The sequence below is a fragment of the Galleria mellonella genome, unplaced genomic scaffold (genome assembly GCF_026898425.1).
Source record: "Galleria mellonella isolate WM207_F2 unplaced genomic scaffold, CSIRO_AGI_GalMel_v1 utg55, whole genome shotgun sequence".
NCBI lineage: Eukaryota > Metazoa > Arthropoda > Insecta > Lepidoptera > Pyralidae > Galleria > Galleria mellonella.
The window spans coordinates 617,740-638,312 of NW_026442115.1; the positions used below are offsets into that span (position 1 = coordinate 617,740).

A 20,573-nucleotide genomic window follows, 5' to 3' on the forward strand; every position below is an offset into this window, starting at 1 on the left:
ATGTTATTAACATATATTTACAGGGTACAGAAGAATAACACCTGAGTCCTCAGGAATGGCAACGCATGGGGGGTATCATGGGCGAAACAGTATACTCTGTTATGTCCATGGTACGACTCATGTCTATAGGCGACGGTTACCACTTTCCATCAGGTGGGTCGTCAGCTTGTTTGCCATTCTAAGTTGTATAAAAAAAAAGAATATAACAGTTTTGTGTAACAAAATTTTGATTCTGTTATATACTTAGTGAACTTTATTTATATGCAGTATCTTGCCATAACACAAGTTTTAACTTTTTTTGCGCAACTTAAAATGGAAAGTGGTAACCGTCGCCTATAAACATAACAATATACTGTTTCGCCCATGAAACCCCCCCCCCCCATTCGTTGTCATTTCTGACGACTCAGGTGTTATTTCTCTGTACCCTGTACCTGAAACACAGTCCTGCAAACACAACTGCTTCACGGTAGAAACACGAATAGGACAGAGATGCCCAAGCAAACTAACTACTAACTAATAGTAATGTAACTAGCATAGTTTTTATTTTTTTTTTTTTATTTTTGTATACCTACAAATATTTTTGCCAGTAGTTTGATAATTATTTTTAAGATCTATATATGTATATGGACAACGGTATTCAGTTGGGGGGAAAGGGATTGTTAGTAATGGAGACTGAGAATCCCATTGCTAGCAATATACCCAACCAGGTCGACCTCCTCGCGGTTCCCCCTGGAAACTATCATGATTAATTCCTGATGAATTCATCATGATGGGCTAACTGGCCTGTTTTCATCCTCACCTATCACCCTGCACTGGTGCCCCGCCAGCGTATCCCGTTAGCGCAGGCGGGGTTACCATACCATTTTCATCCAATAAAAAAAAGACTGTATTCAGTTTGAAATAAATCAATTATTCTATTCTACTTTGCAGTATAGATTATAGATTTTAAGTTAATAAGTAACAATTGTTAATCTATACATATATCCTAATAAATTTTCACCTAAACAGTAGCAGGATTAGTTTCACGTTCGCATGAATTAAGATAAAAATATTGTATGGTAATCCGTGACATGATTAGATTATATACTAATGTTTTTTTTTATATAAAATAGTGGTAGTACTATATATAGTGATACAGGACTATTAGGTATGATAATTGATAATGAAAAGTGATAACCGTCGCCTATAGACATTAGGAATACTATGAACATAACAGAGTATACTGTTTCGCCTATAATACTTCCCCCCCCATGTCATACTGCCATATCCTACCCCGCAGACTAGCAAATTTATAAAATTATTGTTTTGTCTTCTATTGCTCTTATTAAGACAAGTTTTCTTCAATAGACATCGTCTCAATACAATTTTATTACATTAATAAGAATTCAAGTCGACAGCATTAGTAGTAACTGAAATAATGTGCTATGACAGACTGATGGGCAAAGTTGCATCAGAAGTCTTCTTTTGTACCATTTTGGTACGGAACCCTAAACAGACCCTCAGCTAGATGAATCGTGTTACAAAGTTAATGGATGCGGGTCGGTCTGAACCGTACCCTATGGTCTATGGGAAAGGACCATGTTTAATAGAGGACTTTGAATGGCTGAAATGATGATCATAATTAAATCCTTTGTTCGTTAATATACATAATTATATACATAAAAAAAATATTCGTACAAACTACTCGTACATGTAGGTAGGATCAGCTTGTTGTTGATCAGAATCGGCAAACAAGTTTTTTATAAAATATAAAAAAAAAACCGTTTACTCGAAAGTAATGTTAATCATATTTTATCGAAATCATTTCTTACCTCATCACCGCCTTTAACTGTATACCTATAATAATTTAAAATATATATGTATATATTTTAAATTATTTATATTTTATACATAATGTGATTTGACGATACATCCCTATCTTTAATTACTACTATTATCTGCAATTAAAATGTATCTGGACGGTTATCTGGTATATCTAATATTACTAATTCACTATTAATTAATATATCAAATTATTGCTAAATATCTCGTAAGTACTAATAATTTCTGTGAATTGTTAATAATTTTATTTCAAAGGTTTTCTTTAGACTATTAGACAAATAAAATAGAATAATAATTAAAGATTTTATTCCCAAAAAAAATAGGTAATTGAATCGTAACAATGTAAAAAGGAGAGAGATATCAAATGTGAAAAATAACGAAGGTGTAGATAAAGTAACAAATACATAAATTGCAAATCCTAATACTACTACTTACTAATATTATAAAAGTAAAAATGAGTTTGTTTGTTTGTTACCTCTTGGCTTAACGACTTGACCAATCTTCATAAATTTGGTATACACATTACCATATAGTTATGGAAGACATAGGCTACTATTTATGCAGGTCAACAACATATCCCGGTCACGCGGACAAAATCGCAAGTAAAAGCTAGTCTCAATTTAAAACTTCAAACTGAAAACTAAAAACTTTAAATATATATACAATATAAACAAATAAAATTTAAGTTTTTTCCATATATAAACATTTAATTGTATTTACAGATATAACGATGATATTAACATAGCACGAAACCGCAAACGAATCTTTTTATATTGTCTATCATTGCCTCGGTCAACGCGGAGCCATTGAACTTTCTCGAGCAAATCACCTAGCGAAACAAGAAACAACTTCTAAAGCAGTGCTGCGAATACGTTACAACTGAAAATAGACATTAATACACAATGCGAAAGTTCAAATTCACTTATAAATCTACAAACATATGGTTTGATTGGAAAATGTTAGTACATATGCCGTAATATAGCTAGAAATTCTCTATTGACACGAACAAACAGTTCATGTTTTCGTTTCATCATTACTTCATCTTTATGTTGCAGAACGTACGCATACATTACGTTACATTTTCGAAATCGCTGTTAATTTTAATCGCAATTATTTGTTCTGAAGATGAATAGAAATAAATCATTTTTTTCTTTATTATTTAACTAGTTTTTCCCCGAGATTTCGTAAAAATAAAGTTATAAAAAATATGATGAGCATAATTGCAGAGATTCCCGCAAAAGAAATACATTTTCTTGAATTTATTTTTATTTATGTAATATATGTATTTTGTCTTATTATTTGCTATTATATTATTTATAAAAATATTTCTTACTAACATAATATTAAATGTTTATAATTTAAATTAAAAATGCACTAAATTTTAAGTTACATCCTCATTCATTCATAGAATTCAACGATGAAAACCGCATTCAATTTTGGTGCCGTCGTTTTTACGTGATTTTGCGGAACAAATATACAGACAAACAGACAAATATTCCTAAAAATTATTATTTTTGCTTCTATTACCCATTTTAAGACCTTCATATTATTTTTCTTCAAATATTTTACATGTACAGACATTGTTTAGTTACAGTTTTATTATATAAGATAAGATGTAGATAACCACTTGCGAGTCATTCAAACAGCGTTCAGACTATAAACAGAGATTTCTAGACAGAATATAAACAAACATTACCCTTATGTAATGACGCTATTGGATCTACTACATGTGTGAGGGTGTCGCCCTCTATATCAAGATTTTCTAGACCACATTTGTTACGAACAGCTTCTCTTCTTTCGGTCCATTGGTCATCTTCCACACTCCTTGTGTATGTCTTTGGTCAACTGGGCTGCTGCATTTATAACAGCGGCCCTTAATGCCTAATTTATTTTAATGAAATATATATACTTTATAAAAATATTTATTTTAATATTAATCTTAAAATTATAAAAAAAGAAATATATTTAAGATTCTCACAACAAAGGGTGATGATCTCACACATGAAAGGGTCATTTGCTATATCGCATGATACAGTTTACAAAACTTTTTTTTTTTCCTAATTTACCCCCTAAAAGTAGTTCCATGTTTAAAATTAATTTATTCACGTTACACGTCCATATTTAAGTCACGAACTTATATGTATTCTAAGCTTCAACTGAATCGGTCTAGTAGTTTTGGAGCATATTCGCTGTGACAGAGCGACGGATAATGCGCGTGATACTATAAAAGTTTCGTTATTTCCTTTTAAGAAACCAGTATCTGGAATTTAATGTATACGATAATTTTATTATACGAATACATTTTATATCACTTAATTAAGTACTAAATTAATATAATTAAAACTAAAGTTTTACTAAATCAGGCCAATTAATTGTATGACTTCACTGTGCAAACCCTCAATAACATAGTATTATCAGAGGTGAAATGTTATAACTAATTAGTTATTTATGACAATTATGTGAAGGACATGATATGAGCTATTATATGTTACCTAATTCAAAAACATTGCTACAATATGTTTATTATCTACACATATTGTTTATGTAATGCCAATGTCAGATCATAGGCCATTCTATTACCATTAAGAATGGGAAAATTTATATCGTCGACGTAAGAAGATAATAAAGAATCTGCAATTTGTGTTGATTTGGAAACCGATTACTATTATTGATTACTAGTACCGCATTCGAGTATTCTGACACTTCCCTATGGTTGACTGGAAGAAAATGCTTTTAGCATTAAGTCCGCCATATTTTTTTTATATTTCTTTTATACAACTTAGAATGACATACAAGCTGATGGCCCACCTGATGGAAAGTGGTAATCGTCGCCAATAGACATGAGCAATACCATAGACATAACAGAATATACTGTTTCGTCCATGATACCCCCATGCGTTGCCATTCCTGAGGACTCAGGTGTTATACCTCTGTACCCTGTAAATTCACGCCATATCCTACCCTTTAAACTGAAACACAGCCATGTATACATTTATGTACTAATTAATAAATAAATAAAATACTTTAATTTTGAAATCAAAATAACTTGTTTTACAAACAAGTTATTAACTTGTTTTAAACACAACTAAAGTCATGTTTTTTTTTAACTACAATCTTCAATTATTATAATTTTATATTTTTTTATATCATTCGTTTTATAATATATTTTTTTTAATTTTACATTTTTTATACACATTATATTCTTACACACGAATAAGTTTCAGTTGATTTAAAAGATAATAACTGACATATATAGTATTTGCCTTATAGATCAATAACAAGATTAGATAAATACCATATAAATAGATACTCGCATATCTAAGCGGATCTTTATTTTCAAGATGGTGGATTATTAAAATTATAATAATCTTGTAATTAGTGTTTTTATCACATAATTCCTCATTTTACTTCTATACATTGACTAGACAGTGTATATGTAAACTCAGACAATTATTTTTATAAAGAATAATATTTATTATAATAAAATTATCATAATATAAATTATAATATAATTATTTTTTCGAAAAAATTATTTTCGAATATAGTGACAACACAAAGTATTTCACTGTGTCAAATAATTTAAAAGAGATGAAGTAGTTAAGACGATGGGAATAAGTAAAATGAAAATTATTGTTATTTGCGCGGAATTGTAAGTAAATATTGTAGTGGTGCATTAGCACCATCTCCAGGTTTCATTTTCAGTTATGCATCTACCATTTATTTATTTTATTTATTTATTACATGCACAAGACAGGTTTATAACAAAACATTTTAATAATATCAATACCGTTGGTAAATTTCATATATAAACATAATTTTAATGAATACAACATAAACATTGTTGTAACCCAAAAAAAAATGTAACACAAAAAGAAAGAAACTGGATAAATCATGACACCTTGTATGGAAAAACGACGCCAACAGTCGGCATACGTTTTATTGAAGGTTTTTTAATACTTAATACTCCATCTAGATATAAGATCTAAGATGTAACTATTCTTTATAGTCCTTGCAAAGTCCCAATTTAAATTACAAAAACTCACGACCTCGTCGAACCGTAAACAAGTCACGTTTCGCATAGTTACGCACCTTACACTTCCGCACGTATTCTACGTTGGTAAATAATTACAATAGTTGAATGGACTATATTTTTAAAAATAACCACTTTTTTTTGTACTATATAATTATGTTTTCAATCGACTTCAAAGTAGGAGCAGGTTCTCATATCGGTTGTATTTTTTTATGTTTATTATCTCATAATTCCGTCATTTAATTATAAACTGATTTGGAAAATTCTTTTTTTATCAGAAATGATATACTTACAGACTAATCCTATAGAAGTTTTATTAGTATCAGTTCAGTAGTTTAGTTTTTAAATCAAAATAACTTATGTTACCACGATTAGTCTTTTTTTATGTAGATAGATAGATAGATAATTTATTTGCATCACTTACAGTACACAAACAGCAAAAGATACAAAAGCAAAGTGAAAAAAGATAAAAAAAGATACATGTACAAAAGATTAAAAATAATCAAAAACAAAATCAGATTGCATAAAATTAGTAAAATATTTTTTTTTTCTTCATGCGTGTGCCAAAGTAATACAAAATGGCCACAACTCAGCTTTTTGCTTTGCCCTAAAAAGAGCAAAACACTGATATTCTGTTGTGGCCAAAAGTGAGCCGCGAAATACCACTATATACTAAATCTTAAATTATTATACAATGTAATTTTGTATCAATTTGAAGAATTAATTAGAATTTCCCTCGTATTGGTCAAAATCCACGCATATGATGTCGCGGTTAAAAACTAGTCCTAAATAATCCTATCAGTAATACACTTCAAGTGATTCAATTAACCCAATAATAATGAGTCCTAACATGATGGAAGTAAAGTCGTAAATCATGTACAAGTAACATCGATAAAGCTACCCATAAACATTGCATTGATTCCTATAATGAGCTATTGTACCGATGCAGTCGATCGCTTTGTGTTCACTAATGATAAAATTCTTGAATATCAAACATCCATTTGTGACTATTTTTTAGCAATGAGTACATTCATATGACTGGGATATTTTGATTGACTGGAATAAAGTAACAATTGTTTGAAACGATGCCTACAGCCACGTTTTATCATCGCACCGTTCGCTATCAACAGGGAATTCATTCTCATACGCTCGAACCTAAATTGTCACGTACAGTGCGGTTCCAGAGAAATTTTGTAAAACAATGTAAACTTTACCGCGTCGGACTGGCCATATATAGGCTCCAGCCTACGTGGGGCCCACAGGCCTGGCTTGCAGGGACTACCAACTAATGCAACTACTCATACTATCATATAGTCTCCGGCCCCGGGCTTGTGGTTAGCCACCCGGGCCCTTCCAGCCCAGTCCGACCCTGAATCTTTATGTGGCATAAAATATTAATAAATAAATAAAGTTTAATAATCAAAGCTAAATAAAAAATCCATAGGATTCAAATTTTTATAATCACACGATAATTATTGATATGATTTTAAAATTTTAATAATTATTATGAATACTCAAATTAAAAGTTACGAAATATATTGAGTGACCAACAAAAAGTGTAGTGTATGGCCTGACCTTCTCCTTGCCGAATACTACATGTAATCTTAATGTACTAATCGGATAAACCATTCAGACGATAAGAGATAACAAACAAATAAACAAATACACATTTATTTATTATTTGTACAACTTTACTTTCACATTTATAGTATAAATAAATAAATCCTATTTATACAATAAATGCAAAAGTTTGTAACGGAAGATGTATAGATATTTGTTACGCTTTCACGCAAAAAATACTAAACGGATTTGAATGAAATTTACTACACAGGTAAGTTATATCCCACCTTAGTATATAGGATACTTTATGTACTGATTCACGAGATACAACTAGTTATATATTGGTCATATTACACAATACCATTTATTCCTAAACTAAACAAAGTTTGAACTATAGGCAATGAGTATTAGACAGTTAATAGAAATCCTTAAATACTTTTTTATTTGTAAATACATACATATTATACATAGAAAACACCCAGGTCAATACAAACAGTCATACACATAAATACAAATGTTTATATTGTGCAGGGCTCGAACCCGCGAACAGAAAAGTATGTTAAATCAGTAGAATATCAAGGTCATTGATAAGAATATGACGTACATGTCGAGACGACTTCAAAGCTCCGCTTGACTACAAAATAGATAGTACATATAGTATAAATGTAGATGATAATATTTAATCTGTGTTTAATTTTTTTTTTCATATTGACCTTTAACAACGCACTTGTATAGTTCAATTTTCCAATAACAATAATTAAAGCAATACGACTCAAATAAACGATTTTTTTTGTAAACTTTTATTTAACTTGTTTTAATCGTTTGTTTTTCCGGTTCATAGTCTATTTGACATTTTTCAAACACTTCTTCACGTTGCCGTCTAATCTAAATCATAATTCCAACTGAGTTATTTCTCTTGGAAACTAACTTGGTGAATTCCTAATTAAGTCGTGATAGTGCTCCGTAAACGTAAACCAATGTGGGTATTAAGGATGGAAGAATAGATTTAGAAAACTATACTTTTTTACCTGATTTGACATATTTTTTATACCACGAAAGTGGAAAACAAGAATACAGCCTGTCTGATGATAAACAGTTACTGTAGCTTATGGACGCCTGCAACAGTAGGGTTGTAACATACTAACAGATTGGTCCCATAAAAGTATTAATAGAATAGGATCAATAGATTAGTTTTTAAATCAAAATAACTGAAATCAGGGTTTCTTTTTTTTTATACAACTTAGAATGGCAAACAAGCTGACGGCCTACCTGATGGAATGTGGTAACCGTCGCCTATAGACATAAGCAGTACCATGGACATAACAGAGTATACTGTTTCGCCCATGATACCCCCCATGCGTTGCCATTCCTGAGGCCTCAGGTGTTATTCCTCTGTATCCTGTAAATTCACGCCATATCCCACCCTTCAAACCGAAACACAGCCATGCAAACACAACTGCTCCACGGTTGAAACATAAATGGGACAGAGGTACCCAAGCAATCGACTTTTGTACGAAGTCTTCCTCTGGTAAAATGATGATTTGTGGACCACCATCTTAAATTATGTCATTGATGGAGCGAAATCTGCTTGTACATTTTTATAATAACATTAGACGATGTTATTACCTAACTTTACGCTAATGTACCTACTCTCAGTTTAGTGTCTTTGATCTATACAATTACGGTAATTATATATAAATTTCCAAAATTGCCGAATAAATTTTTATCACGCACAAGCTCACTTATCATTATAGGCAAAATACAATGAACAATGTTATAAAAAACTTCCATAAAAACAACTGTGTGTTACTAATAGCTAATATCATAGCATGACTCAGAACAGAATTTAGGTACAAATAAATATAATACGAACAGATAAGTCGAGCAGTGGTGTCTAACTATAAAGAGTACATTGGTTGTTAAAATTTCACAATTTTAGTGACAATAAAGAAGAAAATTTGAAAACCAATTCATTCACTTATCTAGCCTTCAATAATTAAATTAAGAATATTGCTAATTTTATTATAGTGTACAGAAAAATAACCCATACAGTTCCGTTGGTCCTAAGTTCATACCCGGACAATAAAAATCATTGTATACATAAATATTAGATAGTACAATGTTAGAGTATTTTATATATAATACGTATGTATTTATAAATAAAATATTTATAGAAATAACCATTAAGTTGCCTTACTGCTTAGTTTGGAACTAGTTGGTACTATGTAATAGGTTCAGCGGTAGTTGTAAATTAATGTTTTTGAAAAATTAAAGCGATATCAAATTTACCAAAATTCTTATTTAATATTTGTTATAATGTGTAATATGGTATATATAATTAAAAATGCATGTTATTGCACTTTTTTGTGTTATTATCCACTAGCTTTGCACGTGTAGATGGAAAATAATATTTAGCCTATGTTATTCGCTGATAATGTAGCATTCTAAAAGATTAAGAATGGATTTTTAAAACCCGTTAAGTAGTTTTGAATTCCATTCCAAACAAACAATTAAATCTTTCTAATATTTCGAATATTAGCATAGATAAAGTAAACCACGTAACAGTACCTACTCACAATACGAAATAACATACTTCAAGACATGTCGACGTACGAAGAAGTGTGAGAGAATAAGTGGTACAAACGATCAGAAGTGCCAGCTTAAAAAATAAAACGTACCTACTTCAAATAATCAATGGTAAACAGAAAAATTATATGTTAGGTCACAAGTACAATGAATTATACAAATTAAAATAGATATTATTATACTCTACGTACTACTATATATATATATATATATATATATATATATATATATATATATATATATATATATATATATATATATATATATATATATATATATATATATATATATATATATATATATGCTATTATAAATAGTTTATTATAACTATGAAACATAAAAAAATTAGCTGATAAGAAATTAACTATTGTAATCCAAAGCATAGATAATTAAAATGGCGACTTAATAATAGTTAACGTAAACAAAGGTTAATCGAGTAGCGACCTCATATCACTAAACAAATGGTGACCGCACTTGATAGAATAATACCTACTTGATAATTTACATACCATATGAAGGGTATAAGCAAAGAACAGACAATGTTCTAATAAATTTATTAAATAATATAAGAAAAATACACAAAAGTTATAGTTTACAATATTATGCGGTGAATGGTTTATAATTTATAAAAGACGAGAATTAACGCGATCGTTTAGGTAAGTAAGATAATTTATCTGTATTAAGCCGTGGTCACGAGCAGACTGATGTAGCGCTGACATGTTTATGCTTCCGAGGCAAAAGTTATTTCTTCTACCCACACTTTGTGATGTGAAAAAATTATAATTTACCTAAATGATCACACTAATTCCAGTCTCTTATAAACATAATATTTTTAAAATTCATGTCCATTTTTATTATGCAATATTGAAAATTTAATGAAATTACGTTATTAATTAAGTTCCCAATATCCAGTATTGGTATTCTATGGCTTTTACTTAAAACTAATAATGAGTTATTAGAATTTTTAGTTTGTGAAATAAAATTAATTGAGAAGGAAAAAACGAAGATTGTGACATTCACTGTTCTTTGCCTTTAACCTTCATATAGTCTAGTAGATCCTTGCCACACATCTGAAATTAGTATTTTCAATTTGGCGACCTTACTGGTGCGTAGCTTTGCATACAAGAGGTCCCAGATTCGATTCCCAATCGGGTCTATTTAAAAACAAATTTTTCGGAATTAGATCGAGTCGGAATATTCTGTATATTGTGTTGTGCCCCCAGGTGTTCTCTGGCTGGTTTTCCATAACACCTGTATCGGTATTCTAATTTGAAGATCCAAGTGAAGAGAAGAATTCCAAGTGAAGGTATGATTATATGCCATTAAATAAATAAACTAATAGATTTATTCTACAAAATTTTACAATGTAGCTTTTTCGTGTTCAACAAATCTTTTTCATCAATCAATCAAGGTATCATCGCTCTAAAATTTTAAAAAATTCGTAGATTTATTATTAAATTCATAAACATAAAACCTTTTCTTTGCAAAATGCAGTAACCAAAATTACAATAATTTTAAGACATCCTTTAATATTGTTCTTAACATCGAAAAATTACGGACGTATATACTTTATATATGATAAGTCACCCTTGTTGACACCAATCATAGACATAATCATCAATCGATCAGAATCGATCAGATCGAATCAAAAGATCTTATTCACTTCTCTTGATTAGAAGTAAGAACATTTCGTTATCATTAAAATATCATCAATTTTTAAAGTCAATTCTACCTAGTATTATATATACATTTGGATAAAATTACATTCTGATTACTTTGTTGACTTTGAAAAAAACCGTGACGTTATTGGAAACACGGCAAAGCTTTAATTCAAACGCGATTTCTCTAATAGTAGATATTGTAAACATGGAAATATATTATTAATAGATTGGTATAGTATATCTACGGATAAAAATATATCCATCTAAATGAAACTAGCTTACCGGACACGATTGATTTTTACAGTCTGCTGATTGCAAACTTTTTACTTGATTCCCGCAAATAAGGTAAGTCATTACCAAAGCCTAACTGCGGTTGCCAACTCACCTGCCTAGCATGGCAACTACTGGCAAAACGAGAAATATTTGTTATCTGATCCGTAATAAAGAAAATCGTACATCAATTTAAATATCTTCTATAACTATCCTCTGTTAAGACAAAACGGTAATAGACTCATCTTTACCATAAGAATCATTAATCTGGGGCCTCATAAAAATGCTATACCTCGGGGTAAAAATGCTAGTAATTGAGCTTTACCACAAAAGTAAGTAGTATTGAGTACCCCTGAAAGTATGGGGGGTTCGTGGAAACCTCCAACAAAAAAACCTCCACGCAGCCCCTCTAAACAATATCATGGTTAATTTATGGTGAATTCATCGTAGTGGATCAATAGATCTAATTACATTCCCACCTTTATGCCCACAGATATCTGGCTAAAATAAATAAGTAGCCCAGAGAAGGCTTTTAATTATTATTTTTAATATTTAGGTAACTAACTCATCTATGTAGTAAGTAATTAACCTCAGAGAAAACAATTTTTGTATGCGATTGATACTGAAATTATATAATATAATAATTATATTTTTATCATGACACGTGCTATATTAAAACACTAAAAATTTACGATTTATACAAATTATGTTTATACATATCTTATTAATTGTAAAATTATATAAATACATGCTATAATAGTGTGATAATGCTTTGACATCTCGTATCTGTAAAAAACACTATTCCGTGTATTGTATACCTAAGTTGGATTAAATATTGTTTAAAAATAGATAGTAGCTATCTAACCTATAACATCCTTTATGTACTCAATAATAATAAACACCCAATGATTTTTTTGTTTTATTATAATTTATCGTAATACATATTATACTGTTACTATACTATATGGAGAATCAAATGCAAGAACTCATTTAGTTCTTGAATTTGATTCTCCGTGCTATTTAGGAAATGAACTTTATAAATTAACTCGGGTCTGGGTCTTCCCAGTCGTCATCAGATAATTACTTAGCCAGTTTTCCATAACACGGAATATCCTAGCATGTGAACCAAGCGATTGTAATTGTCTGGTATATTTTACTAGCTGTATCACACGGCTTCACCAGCGAGATTCAGTATATAGCATGTCTTGTGTGCTAAGTTAGGATGTAACCTATCCATGAACAAAATTACATTCAAATTCGTTCAGTAACTTGTGCTTGAAGGAGTAATAAATATCCATCCATCCGTTACAACTTTGGCATTTTTTTTTGGCAAATTAATTGCATTTAAAGTGCTTCTGTTTGGAAGTTCAGTTAAGGTCGCCATTTTTTTCTATCTGTTGTCAGTATCTGTAATATCTGTTATTGTTATCAGCCAGTCTAGTGCCTTTTTATTTGCTTGCTTGCCAATTTTATTAAAGACTACGGTCTAAATTTAGATATCTTTATTCAGATCTAAGATATGAGCATGAAAACACACTCTATCGCACTTGTAAAATAAATTAAAGTGACTGAAACCGAATGACAACATTTCAATAGAAAGCATTTAAACCTTAAAAACATTAACCCCATACAGAACCTTCTCTTTTTTGAAGTCGGTTGAAAAAACACTATGTAGTACAGACTATAAAGATGCTAAATATAACATGACAATAGGTAATCCATAGTGTAATTACTAACTATAATTACTAATTTCCGACTGATTTCAAAAAAGAAGAAATAAAATCGAAATGTCAACTTCGTTATTAATTCATTTATTTTTATGATATTATGTGATAATCGTGATAAGAAGTAATATATAAAATAATAATGAAAATGAGTTTTAGATTGAAAGACAGTCAATTTAAAACCAATTTTGATGATTCCCTTTTTTATGAAAAGGCGCAATATTAATTTCGTACTAATTTTATCAAGATTGGCGTCAACTTTTTATTTGCCGAACACGTCCGCTCATACTGATTCCAAGATAAAAGTAGAACAATAAACCGGCCAAGAACATGACACACGTTAGACGCGCTTTGTTATGGTTCCATAGATTATCTACATTTTCTATAATTGTAATATATATATAATTTATTATTCGCCTAACGTTTTCAAATTTTCTAAAGATTCTTAATCCATTTGAATGTTTTTATGGCTACTTTACATCGCCATTTCTGAACTGATTTTCACAATTCCTTTTTATTTTATTGCAATTTTGTGTATGTAATTTTTTTTTATTTAGTAATGTATTATTTTATTAAAATTAAACTGTAACGTTCCTTTGTATATTGCCTAATTATACGTACATATTTAATTAATTATAATATTATTTTTTTAAAACAAACAAGGTCATTCAAATATTGGTTTCATTAAAATATTTTCGGTATTAAAATCGGTTCTTCTTAATAGATGACAGAATTTAAATGCAAGTGATAGAATAATTTCTAAATACATAAATCACGGGGAATTAACGAAACTGTGTTTTGTCGTTTTTAACGATTGTTTTGTAATGTAAAAAATGAACATAAGTTTAAAAAATTTATAGAATAATGAAAAATTAACTGTTTAAAAAATGCTTGTCCGTGATGAAATGTATTTAAATTAACGTTATTTCTATTCTATTTTGCAACAATCCATAAGTACTTCTATTTTTCCTGTTCCATTGATACGATAATAGCTAATATATAAATTATACAATCAATAAATATAAAGTATGTTGTTTATTTACTATAACTTTTTGTGTGGTCCCGGTATAGAATAGGCACCCCTTTCTTTCTCATAGGTGTCGTAAGAGGGATGGCGAGGGATGGGAAACAGCGTCCCTCTTAAAACATCTACAAAGGCTAATTACAGTACCCAATGCGCTTGTCGAACGTAGCAACTATGGACAAAATACATAGATTCCGCGTTTCAAATTTCATTCATATCCGTTCAGTAGTTTTTACGTGAAAGAGTAATAAACATCCATCCATCTATTCATCCATCGTTACAAACTTATTAATAGAATAATTTTTATTATCTCTAAAATCGTAACATGTCAAATTTAATGTATATGAACCCGTAGCATAGCACGACACGACTCGATTTTATCGACACGATATAATAGGAATCAAGATATTCGCAATTGTGGATTATCGAGATGCTTTTATATTTCCGCGAAGTTATACACGTGCATAACATGACAACATATCGTGAACGTGTACAGAAAATTAAAATTGCCTTCATACAATTTTAGATATTTTGCTTTACTTTTATATCACTACGATAAAATCTTACTATGCTGTGCCGTGTGACGATAAATTTCAAAAGTACTCATAAATAAAAAAAAATGCCTAATTATATATTTTTAGAGAATCGTAATTACTGTTGTAATATAATATACATTACACAAATGATTAATATGCATTATCAAAATGCCCAAGAGGTACATTACATACATAAAAACAGTTATTTGTAAGTACCTAATAAAATATAATGTCAATAATTCCACTGTATTTTTTGTATGTATGTTTTGCGATTTCTTTGTCAAATTAGAACCTGTTTCAACGATAATCATTGCTGTAAATAAAACGGTTTATAATTAAGATGAATAAACACTAATTGTATTATAAAAAAATAAAAGTATTTATTGTGTAAGTATTTGCGAAAAAAATGGCAAAAATAAAGTAATAGTGATATTTTTGCTTAATTACAATTTATTAAAAAAAAAACTAATTTTAGTTCTTTTGATAACTGCCATTTTGTAAATAAATATTAAAAAGAAAAACAAATAATTTTATTAGCAACATTTACATAGGTAAATTCAAAATAAACTTTATTTAAGCAAATTTATACAAAATCGCCATTTTTATATTGTACTATTTTACTAATATAATAAAATTGTAAATAAACGATGTTTGTAAATGGGAGGCATTTAATAAAATTTAATATTTGGAGTTTAATAAGACAAATAAATACCAAAACAATAATTTTTAGAATTTTTGTTTATCCGTCTGTCTATCTGTGTATATATTTGTTTCGACATTATGCAAAACTTACTAAGTACACCATATTAGATGCGGTTTTCACAGTAGCATTCTTAAAGGTCTAACTTAAAATCTGGTATATATTTTATCTTAACACGCCATCTAGAAAAGAACTATTTATTTATTGGTTTTCTTACTACTAAAATCAACGCGTACGTAACAGCGGGCAAAAAGCTTAAAATTATGATATTCATAATTTACAATATTTAATAAATCATTTTCGATTATAACTCGATTTCGATGATTGATTTATTTAATCCTCTCACGATAACTATCTCCATGCAAATACTCACGGACATTGAATTATTAGAATAAATTCAAATAAAATAATTATTTAAACAATATATATATATATATATATATATATATATATATATATATAGATAGATATATACATAAATTGAATACGTCATAAATAAAATTGATCACGACTGTAGCAATAAATGGGGGTGATCAGAGACTAACCGACTATTACTAACATAATATCTTTATATAAATCTAAAAACAACCGTGAAATTATAAAAAGTTTAAGAGATATTTTATTTCCAAAAAATATATATTATATCAAACAGATTCAACTCATTGGAACTGTATAGATTAGTCTGAAATTAAATTTAGGTATTCATTAAGTCACCGAGTCCTATGATTCATGACTACTAGACCATGACGCCTATAAAAAACATTAGCTTAAAAATGTCTAACTAAATCTATAGATACATCTAATCCTGTACTTAAAAACTTATTTAAAAAAAATATTATCTCAATTTATTAGATAAAAAAAGGTATGGTAGTTAAAGATATTTGTCATAATTATATTACCGTTACGATGGTTAAAACACTCAGCATGCCCATATTATCTTTTTATAACGATAAAAGGCACAGGTAACAAAAATAAACTACTATAAATAAAAAAGTTACATACCTTCCTTTTCAACCGCCTCTAATTTTGTCCACAACAAACAAAACACAGTCCAGAAAATGAAATTCCGGCGTTTCGATAAAATTACGAGAAGAAAAAGCAGCACCAATCACCACAATTTTATTACTCTAATTTTGTTTAAATCAATTGCGTAGTTTAATGACAATAAATATTATTTTTTAATTTTCATAGGCACATTCGCTTATAATTTTTTATTGGTGCCGCGTTCGAATATCGAATGCCGAGATTTTGACCGACGATATCGCGCACACCCGGCGCTGTTTGGCGCGTTCTGGTATACTAAATAAACCGAACCGGCAGTTCGTGGCAAGTCCGCTTCGGAGCGACGGCCCCAGCTACCGTCAATTGTCACGCCAGACTAAATTATTTCGCCCATGCGTAAGTACGACGCATGAAGGGCGCATGCGCTCCCGATGATCAAAATAAACTGCATTTACCTAGTTGCATCTAGTGTATACACATGATACGCACAAATTTCTATAAAAAGATATATATTTGACATACCTACTTAAACAATGAAATCTGAAAATGGAGTAATTATAAGGAAAACATTTAATATAATTAACTAAGTAGTCTACTAATAATTCTAATAAAAATTAGATACTCTTCTCCTTTTGACGTATTTATTTATTCGTACAAAAATTTATTCGTATTACAAGATGTAAATAAATAATAGCAATGATATTCACTCATGATACAAAATGCATAAACTCATGGTATAATAGAAACCATAGATTATTATTATGAAAGGCAAACTAACCTAACTTCGTTTGCGTGCTTGTGTTTCGGTCTAGTCCTCATTAATTTCGGTTTAACCTTAGGGTTAATCTTATAAAATATGCATTCAAAATTCTAAATAAGGAGATATAGAAATAGGATTGATTTTGGAAAACTATTTTTCTAATAATATCTCCAAAATTAAAATGTCAATTTAATATTATAGCAAAATCTTTATGTTTTTTTATAGCAACCCCGCCTTCGCTAACGGTATACGCTGACGAAGCTCCAGTAAGAATGAAAAGGCAGGTCAGTTAGCCCATTATGATGAATACACCTGAAATTCGGCACGATGGTTTTCAGGGAGGATCACATGGAGGTCGACCTGACAGGGTTTATTGCTAGCAATGGAACTGGTAGTTCGCATTACTAACAATTCTTTCCTCCCAGTCTTTATACTTAGGATCAATATAAACGAAATTTCTAACTCATTTAAATCTAAATTATTATAAATTTAGTTAATAATGATATATATTTTATCTGGCTCCCAATAACATGCCGACATAATAATATGTACATTCTATGCTTGCTTTTATCCTTGCGAGTTTGTTCAACCCTTCAGCCCCAGATTACCTGCGAGAAAGATTTGCTTTTAAAATCCCCGATCCCCCTGTGTATTGTTTAAAACATTGTACATTGGAATCCTTTACAATGCAAGCTGCTTGTAAAGACTGGAATTACCTCCCAAATTATGAATGAGAACGACACAGACCGTTTATGGCTTCAAAGCTCAAAGAAAAAGATTTTACAATACAATTGGCATTTAAGTTAGTTACATTTATAACAGTTATTCTATTTTTATATTTATTTATATATTTATCTTTGTGTATATGTATATATATATTTGTTGACTGGAAGAAATCCCTTTAAGGAATAAGTCCGCCTGCGTATATTTATGTCATAACCTCATGTCTATATTACGATGGAATCTAGAAAATCATATAAATAAGTAAATAAAATATGTCGAAGGGAATTTACACTTTTAGGGATTTTACAAAAACAGAAAAGATATTAAATAACTTAATCTTAATCTGGAAAAATCAACTAATATGATAAAACACTAAGAATATTATTAATTATTTAAAATTTTAATTAGTATCCAATAAAAATCCGTAGGATTTTCCTTACCATTATACTAGTTTAAATTTAATTAGATAGCGTTTAGTGATTTTTCATATTACAAAATTAAATCTAGAGCGAAATATACAAGATGGAATATATTCGCCATCTTTCGTAATATGCCTGTGTATTTTTTTTTGTTTGATGGGTGAAATGGAATGGAACCCCGCCTGCGCTAACGGGATACGCTGGTGGAGCACCAGTGAAGGGTGAGAGGTGAGAATGAAAACAGGCCAGTTAGCCCATAATGATGAATTCATCAGGAATTAACCATGATAGTTTCCAGGGGGAACCGCGAGGAGGTCGACCTGGTTGGGTATATTGCTAGCAATGGGATTCTCAGTCTCCATTACTAACAATCCCTTTCCCCTCTATGCCTGTGTATTTGACGAACTCTCTAGTAACTACATTTTCTCATTACATATTTACAAGGTATAATTTAAGATCTATATATAAGACAATGGGGTCTAACAATCTGATTGCTATTAATATCAAGTCGATCATCTCATGGTTCCCCATGAAAACCATCGTAGTTAAATCTTGTGGAATTCGTCCACTTGTTTTTATCCTATCACCTATCATCTTTCATTGGTGCTCCATCAGCGTAAACTGATAGCGCAGGCGGAGTCACCATACCATTTTTATCATTAAAAGATTCTTTATATATGTATATATTGATTATTTATAACTATTGCTAATTACACAACATCTATCGCCTTAATTCTCTCTATTACGCAGAAACTAAAAATATCTGCAAAGTAGTTATATGAATTTTGTAGTCTTAGATAATTCCTAGCTTATAGATATCAATGTAGTCTTGCTACTGGTGAATGAATGAATGATTCTAAACTCTTGATGGTTCCCTTCAAAGAACACCACAGACTACAAAGATTAACAATATATATACAAAATAAATTATAGATTAACTTAATTATTAAATATAATTAATATATTTATTATTCTATCTTTCCCGTAGGTTTCGCAAGAGGAGAATAAGAGACCTTATTGGTCGAGGGAAGAGAAGCAGCATCCTTCTTTAAATATTACCAAACCCTAACTACTTTCTAACCCGCCTTCTAATTGTGGCAACTACTGGCAAAACCTTTAAATAAGAGGAGTCTATTTTCAGCAGTGGACAATTAACGGCCGACATGATGATGATGATGGCTGAAAATTACCATGACCTTGTTTTCTTAAAACATAATTGTATGATGGTTAGTAGTACAGCATTACATTGTCTTTTGAATGGTTGACGGAAATTTCGATGAACTCATAGACTCATTATAAAATAATCACGCAGATGAGATCAAATGAAAAAGGGATTTTCTAAAATAATTATTTTCCCAACAAATTGTTTACATTATCTAAATTGTTATTTGAATGACGGGAAGTTGTGTATCCAAATTTCTCGCTTAATTAATTTAATTATTAATAACATTGTATCTAGACGATCTCTATATACGTGGAATATTAACGAATAATAATAATATTAAAGGATATTTACTATTTTCATTTTTGGTTCAGTATCAAGCAAAAGGTAAAAGCGTGAATTAGTATATAAAGTATCCTATGTTATGTTAAGTTAGGATAAAACCTACCCACACACCTTCCTACCATTATCCCAATGGGGGAAAGGGATTGTTAGTAATGGAGATTGAGAATCCTATTGCTAGCAATATACCCAACCAGGTTGACCTCCTCGCGGTTCTCCCTGAAAAATATCATGATTAATTCCTGATTAATTC

The 20,573-nt window shown here is 30.0% G+C and overlaps 1 protein-coding gene and 1 long non-coding RNA gene across 2 annotated transcripts in view; one reads left to right on the forward strand and one right to left on the reverse strand.

The window, feature by feature from the left end:
* The window catches only part of LOC113521203 (ATP-binding cassette sub-family G member 1), an 80,442-nt gene extending 63,146 nt beyond the window's left edge, over positions 1–17,296 (reverse strand). The window contains exon 1 of the mRNA XM_026906667.3: positions 16,915–17,296. The gene's annotated coding sequence lies outside the window, so the exon portion shown is untranslated. The remainder of the gene's footprint in view (positions 1–16,914) is intronic.
* LOC128201552 (uncharacterized) lies at positions 10,963–20,138 on the forward strand. Its single transcript, XR_008253284.1, has 3 exons — positions 10,963–11,303; positions 17,900–17,958; positions 19,805–20,138. It is a non-coding gene; the product is annotated as an uncharacterized LOC128201552 (long non-coding RNA).
* The last annotated feature ends 435 nt before the right edge of the window (positions 20,139–20,573 follow it).